This window comes from Buceros rhinoceros, unplaced genomic scaffold (genome assembly GCF_000710305.1).
Source record: "Buceros rhinoceros silvestris isolate BGI_N320 unplaced genomic scaffold, ASM71030v1 scaffold32380, whole genome shotgun sequence".
Classification (NCBI taxonomy): domain Eukaryota; kingdom Metazoa; phylum Chordata; class Aves; order Bucerotiformes; family Bucerotidae; genus Buceros; species Buceros rhinoceros.
This window is the reverse complement of record NW_010389549.1, coordinates 1-474: the sequence shown is the minus strand read 5'-3', so window position 1 is coordinate 474 and position 474 is coordinate 1.

Genomic DNA, 474 nt, shown 5'->3' with positions numbered 1-474 from the left:
ATCTACAACCCGAAAAACCCAATAACGCTCACCCCACACATCGCAGCCAGCGGCTTGTTCCCCCCCCGAGAGAAAATAATCTAATTACGCCCTAATATATCAGATTACGTTAGTTTTCTCCTCTGAGAAATCACTTTGAATAAAGCGGCAAAAATCGCAGGGAGGCTCCGCATCCATGAGGGATTTCTTTCAAAAGTGCCGGTCCTCGAGAAAAACCAAACCGAGCCCATACATCTGCGAAACATTAAGGCCGGAGGAATTTTCCCCCGCTGAAAGCAAACCCCAGATGTGGGTGGCAACCCAGATGTTCCTCAGCAGCTTCGCTGGCATGTGCGAGCTTCTGCTACAGGGCTCGGGCATCCCTTGCTGCGGGCCTGCCCCATCGCCACCGGCCAACAACACGTGGTAAATCCGCAGGGTATTTTTTATTTTTATTTTTATTATTTTTTTCCATGGGGAAACTTTCCGCCCAAG